The following is a 15,541-nucleotide window of genomic DNA, read 5'->3' on the forward strand; positions in this document are numbered from 1 at the left end:
CCATAAATTCATTCATCTGAAAAACAATGATTGTGCATCTGTTGTATGCAGGTGCTCTAGTGGGTGCAGAGACACAGAAGTGTATACGATGGACATTATCTCATATCATGAAACTCAAATTCTCAGGGTGGACACAGCTAGGGAGAGCTCAGAATGGGTGTTTGCTTCTTTACTTGGCATAAGACTTTTCTATGATCTCAGTTCAGTTCAGTCGCTCAGTCATGTCCGACTCTTTGCAACCCCATGAATCGCAGCACACCAGGCCTCCCTGTCCATCACCAACTCCCAGAGTTTACTCAAACTCATGTCCATTGAGTCGGTGATGCCATCCAGCCATCTCATCCTCTGTCGTCCTCTTCTCCTCCTGCCCCCAGTCCCTCCCAGCATCAGGGTCTTTTCCAACGAGTCAGCTCTTTGCATGAGGTGGCCAAAGTATTGGAGTTTCAGCTTCAGCATCAGTCCTTCCAATGAACACCCAGGACTGATCTCTTTTAGGATGGACTGGTTGGATCTCCTTGCTGTCCAAGGGACTCTCAAGAGTCTTCTCCAACACCACAGTTCAAAAGCATCAATTCTTCGGTGCTCATCTTTCTTCACAGTCCAACTCTCATAACCATACATAACTTTATACCAACAGCTTCAGGCAAGAGAGGAGTCATGTTGGAGAAATCGTGTCCAGCAGTGATGGGGACACTTGGTGTGGCATAAGCTTCCCTGCTCCGTCTCTTCCTTCCATAGCAAACTTCTGGTGGCTCCTCCAGAATTTCTACTTCGGGCCAATAATCAGATTGAAATTGGAGGTGAGGGGGATCATGAAACCGCTTTTGCCTGTCTTTTTCTTAGATTGTATGTTCATCCGGTGTGGCCAGGATGGAAGTGATGGAGGTCTCGGGAGGAGTCAACTAACAGCTCTTCTCTCCTCACAAGCCTGGAGCTAGTCCCGCTTGAGCATCTCTCATCCTTTGCCATATCCATTGTCAAGAAATATCCGTCCCTCCCTTCCCCATCTAGCCAATTCCCACTTTTCCTGTGAGAGGATAGTCAGGCCAGTGCCCCCAACCAGCTCCTGCCCCCAGTAATGCTCTGCTGAACTCTCCCGCCAAATGTCCTTGTCTACTTATAGTCATCCTCTCTCTCTGCTGCAGTTGTCTACTTGACCTGTGCCTTGGGGCAGGGGCCCTGCCTTTAATCTTTGTATCCTTAGCAGAGCATAGGTCCCTGAAGATAGCAAGTGCTCAAGAAATGTTGAATAAATATCCCCAATAACAGATGAAGAGACAAGTGGAGGTAACAGTCAGTGATCCCTTAGCACAGAATCTGTGACTCTGGGACGTTTACCCACCCTCAGTCTACATAGATAGTTCTGTTTTCGTGATGAGACTTGATCATGGGTTTTTGTACACTCATCCCTCTGGGAGGGCAAGTCAGAGCCAAATTGCCTCCAAATCAAGCTACTATGAACCACCTATTAGTTTTGGGGACAGCGGCCTCCACTGGATTTTCCTGAGGTCCTTAAGAAGTTAACAATGTAAAAAGGTCAAGAAGTTTACCCTGAATGGTACCCGAGTCTGTGATGCATGAGCAAATGCTTTAGCAGCATTTTCCTTCTAGAAAGCCCTCCTCTTGAGGTTGGATAAGGAGCAGGGAAGAAGATGTGGCCCCTGATTTTAGGAAATTCAGTCCAGTTGGGTGGTTCTGTGAGAAGAGGGAGAAGGGTTCTGGCAGAAGAAGTGGCAACTGAGGACTCTGCTCAAGAAAGGGCAGGTTTGATTGTTGAACCTATTAAGTTCACCCTTTGATTCTTACCTTTTTGATTTCTTCATGAACTAAAATCCAAAATCCAGCAGCCAGAACCATTAGAGGGAGCTGTGGTCAGAAGGAGTTATAGTCAGAGCTGTGACAATGGAAGGAAATCAGTGGGCTCTATTGATTTAATCATGACTTACTTGATGGGAGAGGGGAGCAATCTAAGGAATGAGTCAACCTCAAGAAACTGGAAAAGGCAGAGAGATGGATTTTCCCATAGAGCCTCAAGAAAGGAATACAGGCCTGCCTGCTCACTCATACTAGCTCAGTGAGACCTGTGTTATAGTTCTAACCTCCACAACTGTAGGATATTAAATGTGTGTTGTTTTTGACCACTAAATTTGTGGTAACTTGTAACAGCAGTTGGACCTCTTAGTTAAAACATAAACAAATGAAACCCTAAAAAAATCCAGCTGTCTCCAGATATTCTGAAGAAATTTTTTATCAAGATCCTTTCCTGCCTTACCTGTCTGGTCCCTACACAGAGGGGTATGCATATGTACTGGGAAGTGTTTGCTTTGCATTAGCAATTCCAAGTGGAATTGTTGGGGTAGGAACCAGGTGGGGCTTATGTTTTGGAGAATGTCTACAAGACATTAAGGTGATTTTGAAGCTAAGGCCTTCAACACCCTGCTCCCTGCCCGACCCTGTTCTGGGCCGCTGCCTGAGTCCGGTGGGGGACAGTTCTCTCTGTACACTGGTTTGAGAGGGATGTTGTGAGGGGGGGAAAAAAGGCATCTTCATTTCTGTCTGTTGGAGGCTTCAAGTTTTGAATTTTAAATTTTTATCCAGAGTTAAGGATAAATTATGTTTTTCCTGTAACATCCAGATTCATTCATGGATTATTTTTTTTTTCACAAAATACTTATCAATATCTACTAACGTACCACAGACTCTGCCAGACCCTGGGAACAGAGTGATAAAATAATCAGCCCCTGCCAGCATTACATTACATTCGGTTATCTTTTCCCCACCAACATTTTCAATTATTCAGTTTAAGGAAATACTTAATATTAATGAGCCTTTCCACCTTTCAGGTCACACGATTCAGAATTCTTCACCAAGTTTACCTATAGACTCGGAACTTGGTTTGCTCTGAGATCCTTTGTGAGAAAATTGTATGGGTGTCAACTTATTGTCTGAACTGGGGCTAACCACTTAACCTTGAAAAGAATTTGTCTGTAAAATGGCAACAACAGCCCCCACATTGAAAGGCTATCGTCCACATTGAGTAAAATGAGGCTCAAAGGAGTGAAGCAACTTCTGAAGGTTACACAGCTAGTAACTCGTTGACCCAGGAGTATCATTTAGCAATCACTACAAAACTGAAATCACTCCAAAAGTCAGTGGTTAAAATAGGAAGCATTTATTACTGCTCAGAAGGCTACGGGTCAAGCACCAGGGAGACAGCTCATATCATCTTGGTTGACTCCCCCAACATGTGGGGGAGGTGGCTGGCTGTCCACTGGTGTGGCCTGTCCATTGCTGGGCAGCTGGGCTCCTCTCCATGTGGTCTCCCATCTTTCAGCAGGCGGGTGCAGGCTCACTCCTGTTGCAGAAGCCAGGAGGAGAAAAGGAGAGAGAGAGAAGAGGCAAAAAGCTCAGAACTGGTGCCACTGACCAAAGCCAGTCACAAGGCTGGGTGAGATTCAGGGATGGAATTGCTTGCAGTCACACGCCGCATTGCGTGTGAGTTCAGGGAAGCCATTAGCTGGGGCATCGATGCAATCAGCCTGCCTCAGCAGCGTTCACATGACTCCTGTTTGATTCACGCTCTTGTCTCCGTAGGACACAGTCTACAAACACTTACACACCCAGCGCTGGCCCCTCTCACATTCTTCCCCAATGTCTGTGCCCTGCTTTAGCCCCATTCTCTACTAGATGAACAAAACACCATCATTCCCAACTCTAACTTTGACCTATCAAAGAATTTTGGCTTTTGCATTCTTTTGGAAAATGAGTCTCTTATTTAAAAGTATTTTTTTTTAAAGATTTACTTATTAATTTATTTTTGGCTGCACTGGGTCTTCGTGGCTGCATGCAGGCTTTCTCTGGTTGCAGGGAGTGGGGGCTACTCTTCACTGCAGTGCACAGGCTTTTCATTGTGAGGGCTTCTCTTGTTGTGGAACATGGGCTCTAGGCACCCGGGCTTCAGTAATTTTGGCTTGTGGGCTCAGCAGTTACGGCTTCTGGGCTTAGTTGCCCCGTGGCATGTGGGATCTTCCCACAGCAGGGATCAAACCCATGTCCCCTGCATTGGCAGGTGGAGTCTTAACAACTTGACCACCAGGTAAGACCCTAAAAGTTTTTCTTTTTAAATTTATAAGCCTTATAAGAAGAAATGTCTAAAAGAGATTCCTTCCCATCTTAGGAATATATACTTCATATACTGCTTAATTATAACAAGGTTATTGGTCATGGTAAATATGTTAATTATGCCAGGAGAGTGAGAAAATTTAACCCGTGACAAGCAGTATTTAGCTTCATATAAGCAAACACCATTCTCTCCAACAAACATCAATAATATTATTTTCTATAGAAAATAATGTTAGTCTTCAGAAAATGTTACAGTCCTCCTCAAAAGGAAAATAAGCACATTTAAAAACCAACCACAAAACAAGTAAAGATAAATTTTACTTGAAAATTTATCCCACCTGGTTAATATTCTGTATTCTTCATAACTCTATGATAGCTGATTTGTACATATTCCTAATCCCTCTCCTTTTCCCTGGAAAAGAATGATCCTCAGGATATAACATTTTAAGAGCACTTGTATCAGATTTTGCCCTTCCAGCTTTCTTGCTAGAATATTGTTGTACCTAGTGACCCATGGGTTCCTTTGAAAATTTTAATGAAGGTTGAATAAAAGATTTGGGGGCTTACATCTGGTAGTATGCCACCTCATTAAGAATGTCCTTTTTTTCCTTGTCTGTCCAACACAAAGGACCATATCAGGACTCACATTGTGCTCCCTCCCATCATTTTAAGCCTTCTTCCTCTAAATTCCTTTGGCTTTTATACTGACAACATTGATTTTGGCACTTTAAACATGCATCATAAAGAAATTTTTAGTGATATCTCATATGTTTTGACTCATGACTTTTAAAAGAGAGGGAGTTTTCCCTGTATGCCTAGAGACTCAATATGTTCATAGAAGCAAAGACTTTTAGGGCTGGAAGACACCCTAAATGTTCACTGAGTGCAAATGCATCCACAGTGCTTGCATTTCCCCTTTAAAACCTCCTGCTTTTGGTCATCCTCCAAGGATGGGGAACTCACTATCTCCCAAAGGAAATTATTTTGTTTTCAGATGACTCTGATGGTTGGAGAGCAAAAATATTACTCTCATGTTCCACTCCTCCTCTGCCACCATCCTCAAGTATAATTTCCATCCCATGGGTCCAGTTTTTTCCGTCAGGGAAATATACAACATTCTAACCACTTTTCCTCCTGACAGATTTCAAACATCTCCAAAGATCTCCAAATAACCGAGATGTCTTTTCCAGACTAAATATCCCCCAATTCACCTCTTTTTATATAACACAGCTTTGAGCTCCTCTGTTGAGTCTTTTCACAGCTCAATTACAAGCTAGTTTCTTGTGTTTTCCTTGAAACAGGCTCCTCAAAACTCCCCCTTCTCCCTCAATAGTCTGCCTCATAGCCTAGCGAGCTTCCCAGGTGGCGCTAGTGGTAAAGAATCCACCTGCCGATGCAGGAAACGTAAGATACACAGGTTGTTGGATCCCTGGTCGGGAAGATCCCCTGGAGGAAGAAATAGCAACCCACTCCAGTATTCTTGCCTGGGGAATCCCATGGACAGAGGAGCCTGGTGGGCTTCAGTCTATGGGGTTGCAAAGAACTGAACACAACTGTAATGACTTAGCACACACACAGGCACTTAGCCTAGCACCCTTTCTCTCGAAAATCTTCTCTCCCCAGCTCAGAAGGCACATTTTTGTCCCTTTCCCCTTTTCTTGTTATCTTCAAAGAGAAACAAAGAGCATTTTTTATACTAAAGTTTTTGCTTTCAAGCACTGTGGGGAAGATACATGAAATAAAAAAGTAAAAACTCTAAAAGTTACATAAAAAAAAAAAAGTCCTTAGATGTAAGTTTCCAGGTCTACCATTTTTTACTCCTTTTGAGAAAGTAAAAGGAAGACTGGTTCATTGTCAGCTCACTGCCTTATTTCTAGAAGTGGGACTCACCAACATTCCCTCTCCACTTACTGACCCTTCCCTAATTTCTGCAAGAAAGCACCTCTTTCCAGAACGTGATTCAGGCAAAGCAAGTGCTTCAATGGTTAAACATCTAGAAAGGCTCCCAGATTGCAAATAATCTCCACTAGATTTGTCCTACTTTTGGAGATCTATCTCCTTTTGGCATTTTGTCATTCTCCTTAGAGATCTTTTGTTGACTTCTGGGCATTTATTGATCAAATATTCTCACACACACACAAAAAATATATATATATATATAGAACAAGAATGCAAAAAATATCAAGGCAGAAATAGGGATCTGGGAGTCAGTCAATGGCATCCATTTGGTAATTGAAGCTCCAGCAATGGATAGGATCTCCTTTGGGGAATCTAAAGAAGGAAAGTGGGCTGGGAAACTTAAGGAACACCCATGTTTGTATCAAAGGAGGAGAAAAAGTCACAGTGAGATAAGTAGGGGAAAAAAGGGAAAGGATATAAATGACAAGAAACCAAAGAGAAGACAAGTTGAGGAAGGCAGGAGTGGTCCATGAGTCAAATGCTGCAGCGAGGTCAAACAGGAGAAGGCATGAAGTGTGCCCATTAGCTCACAAAAAATGCCACTCGTACCTTGGTGAGACAGAAACCAGACCATGATGGGAGATGAAAGTGGATACACATCCATGGCTGATTCATGTCAATGTGTGGCAAAAACCACTACAATATTGTAAAGTAATTAGCCTCCAACTAATAAAAATAAACGGGGAAAAAAAAAAAGAAAGTGGATACACTCCAGTTTGTCTTTATTTGCCTTAGCATGTGTGACCCAAAACTGAACCTATATATTCCAAGTGTGGTCTGACAGGTGGTGGAAAGTGAGATCATGTCCACTTTGACCAATTCACTCTCTTTGGTAATGAAGCTTCAGCCCACATTCAGTTATTTTTGGCAGTCCCACTTACTGCAGCACTCCAATGACTCACAGGAAAGTAGTCTGTTTAAACCTTATGTCACTTCCATACATGGCAGAACTAATACATGACTTCCCATCTCGCGCTTGTGCAGCTGATTTTTAAAACTAAGTTCAGAACCTCATTCAGCTACAATTTACCTTATTAGTTTCAGTTCTTTGTTCCAACCTATAGGAATATTCTTTGTCCTAATTCTGTTATCCTACCTATTAACTATACTCCTGGCTTTACAGTATCCATAAATTTGATTTACACTGGTGTTTCCAACCAAGTCATCAATAATGTCAAGTCCCAAGCATTCAGGCAAGGGTTGGGTGGAAACTTGAAGATATGGCTGGGTCTGAAGCCAATAACAAGTGTTTAATGCTGACACTAGCAGGTCTGAAGCCAGCAGAGTCGGTGAGTATGGTATTAAAGGTTGTTCAAGGCAGGAAAGACAATGGATAAGTAATGGGGCAGAAACCAGGAACTTAGCCAAACCACAACCTAGATGAGCAGATTCAGTATAAAGGACAGATCTAGAAGCTAGAGAAATTAAAAGAATATCCAAAGTTAACAACAGGCTCAAGAGGGAAAGTGACTAATTTTTGGACTTCCAGGTGGGTTTTATTTCTTCTTTTCCACATGCAAGGGTGTGTGTCCTTTAAAATTAAGGGCTTTTGATAAATAAAAATCTGGTACAAGACAGGTCTTCTGGCTCTTTCCTAAGTAGTTTTTCTTAAAAGCCATTTTTTTTTGGACTGGCCAAGTAACCAGCTATGACGAATTCTCCTAACTCTACTGCATCTACTCCATATTTCTCTTCCTGTTCCCAAGGAGGTGAGATTTTATAAGGAATGTTAATAGGGAGCAAGAATAGTTAAGCAAAGGGGAAGAAGGGGGAACATAGAAAATGACTTTTCACTGGGGTTCCTATGTTGTATTTATTTTCTGCCCTGGAATTTCATCAAAGATTAGCATCAATATTATTTTTAACATATATTAGCATAGCTAAAATGAAAACAAGACTGAATGCTGGGGAGGATGAGGCTAGAACTCTCATACATTGCTGGTGGGAATGCAAAACAGGATGTTCATTTTAGAAAACAGATGGGCAGTTTCTTGTAAAGTTAAACACATCCTTACTATGCATGCATGCTAAGTGGCTTCAGTTGTGTCTGACTCTGTGCAACCCTATGGACTGTAATTGGCCAGGCTCTTCTGTTCATGGGATTCTCCAGGCAAGAAAACTGGAGTGGGTTGCCATGCCCTTCTCCAGGGGATCTTTCTGACCCAGGGGTGGAAGCCATGTCTCATGTCTCCTACAGTGACAGGTGAGTTCTTTACCACTATCACCACCTAGGAAGCCCATCCTTACCACGTGACCCAGTAATTCTATTCCTAGGTATTTACTGAAGCAAAGTTAAAATTTTGTTCCCACAAAAAACTTTATGCCAATGTCTACAGTTGCTGTATTAACAATTGTCAAAAACTGCCAAACAACCCAAATTTCTTCAGGTGGTGAATAGATAAACAAACTGGTACATCCATATGATAAACTACTACTCAACAATTAAAAGGCATGCCCTTCTGACATATACAATAACATGGATGAATCTCAAAATGATTAGGCAGGGTGAAAAAGGAAATAGTGTATGATTCCTTTTATATTACAATCTAGGAAAAGAAAAACTATAGGGATAAAAATAAATCATTGGTTACCTACAGGCAGGGGCAGTAGGATAAACTGACTATGAAGAGGCACGTAAGGGGATTTTGGAGGGTGATGAAACCATTCTGCATCTTGATTATGGTGCTTGCTCCATGTATGGTGATGACTTTATGCATTTATCAACAATTGTAAAACTATACACAGAAAAGGGAAGATTTTAGTCATATGTAAATTGTTGTTATTTAGCTTCTAAGTCGCGTTTGACTCTTTTCAACCCCATGGACTATATATATAGCCTGCCAAGTTCCTCTGTCCATGGGATTTCCAAGGCAAGAATACTAGAGTGGGTAGCCATTTTCTTCTACAGGGGATCTTCCTGACCCAGGGATCGAACCAGCATCTCCTGCGATGCAGGCAGATTCTTTACCACAGAGCCAGCTGAGAAGCTCCATATGTAAATTATACCTCAATAAACATGACTAAAAAAATATATTCCCTTAAGTAGCCCAAATTTTCAACAGCAATGATTAATTATATCATTTAATGTTTATACAATAAAGTATTACACAGTTGTTTTAGACTTTGTTAGACTTTTTCTCTGCCCAGTAGCTTATGAAGAATCTTTACAGGGACTTCCCTGGTGGTACAGTGGATAAGAATCTGCCTGTCAATGCGGGTAACACGGGTTCCATTGCTGGTCTGGGAAGACTTCATGCGCCGCAGGGCAACTAAGCCCATGTGCCACAGCTACCGAAACCCGAACACTCTAGAGCGTGTGCTCGACAACCAGAGAAGTTACAGCAGTGAGAAGCCCATGCACCACAGTGAAGAGTATCCCCCTGCTCACCACAACTAGAGAAAGCCCACATGTAGCAAGAAAGACACAGCACAGCCGAAAGTAAATAATAATAAATTGTTTAGATAAGAGCCTTTACATAGGGGCAAAATTTTTCTGTTCCTAAGTTAGAGGTCACCGACTTGTTTTTCCACATTCCCTTGCAGCTAGGGCATGGATGTCTGTCGTATGTTCCTCTTGTGTGTCAGATTCACTCTTAAAAAAATTCCAATTCAAAATCGTGGTAAGAAGAAAGAGAGGCCTACAAAGTAATCCATTCTGCTGAGGGTGGTGGGTTGTGGCAGAGAGAGATGTCCAGAAGGGCAGTGAGCAGCAGCATTCCACCCCCAAAGTCAGAGGTGCAGTTAAGTTCCTGAAGCATCCTGGGGCTTTAATTTGAGCCGTATATTCCTCAGGCCTGGCTCTTGTGCCCTCCAAGAGATTAACACCTTTACATTAATTTAAATTTTAAGTTAATTAATTTAATTAGCCATTCGTGTTGTTGTTTGCAACCAGGAACCCAGAGTGGATAGAACAGTCATTAAAAATTATGTTTATAACCAGAGCCTACCAACATGAGCTAAGACTACATCATGGATATGGTGGCTTATATCATCATGGAAAAATGGGACTTGTGCCTGGCAATGACTTCCACACCAGAAGCCCATGTAGGAGGTGAGTGCCGTCATTCCTGGCAAGAAGCTCTACAACAAGGTACAGCCTACATCACTCATCTAAAACTGGATTCCAAGTCTCCGTTTAAACAGCAGGAAGAAGACAGAAGAGAAAGAGCAGTCTTCCCCTGCAGGTTTCCAAACTCATAGCTGCACTGAACTTCAGAACTTTAAGAGCCATTTAAATGTTTCTGCTGAGCTATTTGATTTTCAATATATCTAGTTGTACCATCCTTGAAAAGAACTGCTAACATGGAGCTTGCAGCAATGTAGGAAAGGCTTAACTACAGCTTTGAGTTTAAAACACACACACACACACACACACACACACACACACAGATTAAATAATTAAATATATATGTACTGGCAAAACATGCCTGGAAGAAAATTTGCTCAAATGGATACAGGGGCTTGGGCAGGTGAGTTTTTAAATGGTTATTATTGTCCTTTGTATCCACTTCCCTCTCTCCCTCCGTATTCCAAAATGAAGATAATCTGACTGTCAAAATCAGAAAAACGTGTGTTTTGAGATATCTCAAATTTGCACTTAAATTCAGCAAAAGATGCCTTCTTTTTTCCTAGAATCCCATACGATAAAGGACTCTTCGGGTGCATTTACTCCTAGCCTTAAGCCCATTGACCCCTATAACTGGGAATGATATATAAGCAAAAGGGAAAAGGTCACTAGAAACCTTGCCAAGTTAAAATTAGCTCTTAGGATAACCATTTGGTGAGTACTGTTCTGAAGGGCTCTGTTGCTTCTTTTGAAGTTCTGATCTTGACTCAAAACTTCTTCATCAGAATTCCTAAGGTGACGCCGTGGCTTCTGTCAGACCCCCTTGCCAGCACTTTCTTCCCAACACGAAAAGCCAGGCACCTGGGCATGGCAAGATCCAACAGACTGCCCAGTGGGAAGTTAGGAACTCCTAGCTTTATTTTTGCTCATGGATTACTGAGGAATCCCCCAAGAGGTCTTACATGAAAGACAATGTATTTAAGCCCATTACTGCTTGCTTGATATGCCTTAAGAAATGACAAATACGAAAGAGGTCACACTCATTAAAGCGCAACATGACGTGTTTTGAAAAACACAACATATGGTCATTTGAAGTCTGAAAATCCTGCTGAGTTTTAAATTTTTCATCTGACTATCTTTTGATGTATAACCGTGTCCTTTCTGATTCTTTGAAAAATAAGAGTTTTGAGATCAAGACCACAGATGGAAACTTTCTCTCAGTGGGTAAAAATCACCTGAAGATTAAGTTGCTAGACTCCATTAAAGGGATGAGATTAAACACATGGACACAAAGCATTTTAAATACATCTCCATGAAAAAGATAATCTAATGATCATTCTTTAAAATTTAGTAAACCCATAAAATTTGGAGAGACACTTCATAAATGAAATATTTTTTCACTTCTAATTATATAATGGTTATCATGGAAGCAGTAACCTTCTTCCACTTAATAAAAACTGGTGACCCTTTATCAATTGAGCAAGACTTAACTGATTGAGAATCTATTGATTAACACTAGTTTGGAATCAGCAGTATTTTAGTAAAATCCCTGGGAAAAGGGATTATGCATTAATTTTATGCTTACCATTTGCTAACTAAATTAGTGCTAAGATGTAAGTGATGAAGCTAATGGAGATGTATGTAAAGTTTGCTTTCTTTTCCTCTTTATTTATTTGGAATTTTAACTCCTATCCCTGGGCCTTTAGCCAAGATTTGTTTGCAGTACTTTTTCCTCTCTGTAGTATTTTAGATGCACCAATAAGATGTTAGTTAGGGTCTTGACTGGTGGTTCAGAAGGTAAAGAATCTGCCTGCAATGTGGGAGACCTAGGTTCAATTCCTGGGTCGGGAAGATCTGGAAAGGGAATGGCAACCACTCCAGTATTCTTGCCTGGAGAATTCCATGGACAGAGGAGACTGGTGGGCTAGAGCCCATGTGGTCACAAAGAGTTGGACACAACTGGGCAACAGTTACCAAGTGCTAGCCTTCCTGTTTTAGTAAAGGCTAATTTAGATACAAGTAACAAAATTCAAATCTACTCAAACTAGCCTAGGCAAAAAAGAAGAGAGTTGATTTTATGGTTACAGAAGTATCTCACTGGAAATGAAGAACCCCAAATCTATCAGGAGACAACTGCTCCATCTCTGAGGTTACCCGGTCTCCCATTTTGCTTCTTTGCTCATCTGCTCTATTATCATCTCTCTACAGAGTAGCTTTCTCCACTTTTCTTACATAGGCAGTACTGTAGCTAACTAACTGCCCCAAGTTTATTTATCCTCATTTCTAGGAACTAGCAAAGACTATAATTCTGAATCTCAATTCCAAATTCCCGGGAGAGAGACACTGTGAGGCCCAGTTTGCATAAATGCCTATCATGACATCTGCATCTCTATTTCTGCTTTGTAAATAAGTTTGTCTATACCAAATTTTTCAGATTCCACATACTTATGTTAATATATGAAACGTTATGTATACCAAGGGGGATCCTAGGGGGTTGGGATGAATTGGGAGATTGTGATTGACATGTGTATACTATTGACACTATGTATAAAATGGATATCAGGCTTCTCTGAGAGCTCAGTTCATAAAGAATCTGCCTGCAATGCAGGAGACTCCGGTTGGATTCCTGGGTCAGGAAGATCCGCTGGAGAAGGGATAGGCTACCCACTCCAGTATTCCTGGGCTTCCCTTGTGGCTCAGCTGGCAAAGAATCCACCTGCAATGTGGGAGACCTGGGTTCAGTCCCTGGGTTGGGAAGATCCCCTGAAGAAGGGAAAGGTTACCCACTCCAGTATTTTGGCCTGAAGAATTCCATGGACTGTACAGTCCATGGAGTTGCAAAGAGTCGGACATGACTGAGCAACTTGCACTTTCACTTTCATAAAATGGATAAGTAATGAGAACATTAGTCCAGTAGTCCCTGGATATTCCCAGTGCAGGGATAGAACCTGCGTCTCTTGTGTCTCCTGTAGTGGCAGGCAGAATCTTTACCCCTGCGCCATGTGGGAAGCTCACTGTAATAATGAGAACATACTCTACTGCACAAGGAGCTCCACTCAGTGTTCTGTGGTGACTTGAATCAGAAGGAAATACAAAAAAGACAGGATAAATGTATATGTAGAGTTGATTCACCCTGCTATTTGGTAGAAACTAACACACCATTGTAAGGCAACATACTCCAATTAAAAAAAAAAAAATCAGCTATAGCCCAGGGATGATGTGACATAGCACATATCTGGCCCAGAGCTTCCTAAGTTTATTTGAACACAGTCCACCCCCATTCCCTGGCTCTGGGTAAGGGTATTGTTGGGGGGAGGCAGCATACTCATTTATAGCCTTCAAAACAGAATTCCTCAAGATACCCGTTTGGGATGTCCTGATCTAATTTACTATTTTAATTGTAGGGAGAGGCAAACTTAGACCCAAAGAAAGAAAATAACTTGCTTAAATTGTCAAGATAATGTCAGAGTATGGATTATGGTTTAGGTCTGAATAATTTGACATATTACTTCTGTCCAACTTTGATAACAAGAAAAAGTATATTGGCTCCCTGGGCCAAAAATGAAGATTGAAAGTTGACTATTTTTGTCCCCTCTCCTCAGCTGGTTTATAAATTAAGGCTTTTTTATCACAAGCAATGCCAAAGAATGTTCAAACTACCGCACAACTGCACTCATCTCACACGCTAGCAAAGTAATGCTCAAAATTCTCCAAGTCAGGCTTCAACAGTACCTGAACTGAGAACTTCCAGATGTTCAAGCTGGATTTAGAAAAGGCAGAAGAACCAGAGACCAGAATTGCCAACATCCATTGGATCGTAGAAAAAGCAAGAGAATTCCAGAAAAACATCTACTTCTGCCTCATTGACTATGCTGAAGCCTTTGACTGTGTGGATCACAACAAACTGTGAAAAATTCTTGAAGAGATGGAAATACCAGATCACCTTACCTGCCTCCTGAGAAATCTGTATGCAGATCAAGAAGCAATAGTCAGAACTGGACATGGAACAATGGACTGGTTCCAAATTGGGAAAGGAGTACGTCAAGGCTGTATATTGTCACCCTGCTTATATAACTTATATGCAGAGTACATCCTGAGAAGTGCCAGGCTGGATGAAGCAAAATTGGAATCAAGATTGCTGGGAGAAATATTGATAACCTCAGATATGCAGATGACACAACCCTTATGGAAGAAAGCAAAGTGGAACTATAGAGCCTCTTGATGAAGGAGAAAGAGAAGAGTGAAAAAGCTGGCTTAAAATTCAACATTCATAAAACTAAGATGATGGCATCTGGTCCCATCACTTCATGGCAAATAGATGGGAAAACAATAGAAACAGTGACAGACTTTATTTTGTTGGGCTCCAAAATCACTACAGACAGTGACTGCAGCCACGAAATTAAAAGATGCTTGCTCCTTGGAAGAAAAGCTATGACAAACCTAGACATAGTGTTAAAAAGCAGAGACATTACTTTGCCAACAAAGGTCTGTATAGTCAAGGCTATGGTTTTTCCAGTAGTCAAGTATGGATATGAAAGTGAAAGTGTTAGCTGCTTAGTCATGTCCGACTCTTTGCGATCCCATGGACTCCTTCTGTCCCACCAGGCTCTTCTGTCCATGGGATTTTCCAGGCAGGAATTCTGGAGCAGCTTGCCATTCCCTTCTCCAGAACTGGATGTGAGAGTTGGACTTTATAAAGAAGGCTGAGTGCTGAAGAACTGATGGTTTTGAACCGTGGTATTGGAGAAGACCCTTGAGAGTCCCTTGGAATGCAAGGAGATCAAACCAGTCAATCCCAAAGGAAATCAATACTGAATATTCATTGGAAGGATTGATTTTGAAGCCCCAATATTTTGGCCACCTGATGCAAAGAGCTGACTCATTAGAAAAGACCCTGATGCTGGGAAAGACTGAAGGCAGGAGAAGGGGTTGACAGAGAATGAGTGGTTGGATGGCATGTCTGACTTGATGGACATGAGTTTGAGTAAGCTCCACGAGATGGAGGACAGGGAAGCCTGGTGTGCTGCAGTCCATGGAGTCGGAAAGAGTCGGATATGACTGAGTGACTGAACAACAATCACAGGCAAGGCCATGTGGAGTCGTGTGTATAGTCGCTCAGTCACGTACGACTCTATGTGTCCCCATGGACTATAGCCCACCAGACTCCTCTGTCTGTGGGATTCTCCAGGCAATAATACTGGAGTGGATTGCCATGCCCTCCTCCAGGGGATCTTCCCAACCCAGGGATAGAATCCACATCTCTGCGTCTCCTGCACTGGCAGGTGGATTCTTTACCACTGCGCCACCTGTAAATAGGGCCCTAAGGCTGATGTAATTAGTTACCAACTAACTTGGCGGCTTGGAGAAGGCACTGGCGGCCCACTCCAGCACTTT

General features: G+C 42.0%; 1 long non-coding RNA gene across 1 annotated transcript in view; it reads right to left on the reverse strand.

Moving 5' to 3' along the window:
* Positions 1 to 3,149: 3,149 nt before the first annotated feature.
* LOC122452410 overlaps positions 3,150 to 15,541 on the reverse strand; it is a 29,614-nt gene continuing 17,222 nt past the window's right edge. The window contains exon 2 of the long non-coding RNA XR_006272682.1: positions 3,150 to 3,355. This is a non-coding gene — a long non-coding RNA (uncharacterized LOC122452410). The remainder of the gene's footprint in view (positions 3,356 to 15,541) is intronic.

This window comes from Cervus canadensis, chromosome 13 (genome assembly GCF_019320065.1).
Source record: "Cervus canadensis isolate Bull #8, Minnesota chromosome 13, ASM1932006v1, whole genome shotgun sequence".
Classification (NCBI taxonomy): Eukaryota; Metazoa; Chordata; class Mammalia; order Artiodactyla; family Cervidae; genus Cervus; species Cervus canadensis.